The following is a 690-nucleotide window of genomic DNA, read 5'->3' as shown; positions in this document are numbered from 1 at the left end:
CAAACGTGTGATCCAGTCAACTTCGGCGGGGCATATCCGTTTCAACTTGCCCTTTGCAAAATGCCTTTTTGTTTCTTCTAAAGGGATGATCAATCGGCAAAAACCATCGATGACAGTCAAACCAACTACTTTTCCGACCATAACTCAATTGGAATGACTTCGTATGTTCCATGCAATGTGGACAAGCTAATCGACCATGCATGCTCCAACCAGATAACATGTCATACACTGGAAAGTCATTAATAGTCCACATCAATGTTGCCCTCATAAGGAAAATTTGCTTCCTTGAAACATCATACGTCCAAACTCCATTCCATAGCTTCTTCAAATCATCAATCAGAGGCTCCAAATAAACATCAATCGCTGATTTGGGATTAAATGGACCTAGTATTATACACGTTAAAAACATGTAAGGCTTTGTCATACACATCTCAAGAGGTAGATTGTATGGGGTAACTATCACCGGCCAGCATGAATATGGTGATGCAGACGCCTGAATGTATGGGGTAAACCCATTAGAGCATAAACTAAGTCTCACGTTACACGGTTCACTAGCAAAGGACGGATGTTTACGATTGAGGTGCTTCCAAGCTTCACCATCAGAAGGATGACGCAAAACTCCTTTAGGTTTGTTACCATCATGCCATGTCATGTGTTGTGATGTTTGCATTGAAGTAAACATTCTTTGTA

Source organism: Vigna radiata, unplaced genomic scaffold (genome assembly GCF_000741045.1).
Source record: "Vigna radiata var. radiata cultivar VC1973A unplaced genomic scaffold, Vradiata_ver6 scaffold_137, whole genome shotgun sequence".
In the NCBI taxonomy this organism is placed as follows: domain Eukaryota; kingdom Viridiplantae; phylum Streptophyta; class Magnoliopsida; order Fabales; family Fabaceae; genus Vigna; species Vigna radiata.
The sequence above is the reverse complement of the archived record's forward strand: the minus strand, read 5'-3'. Positions refer to the sequence as shown.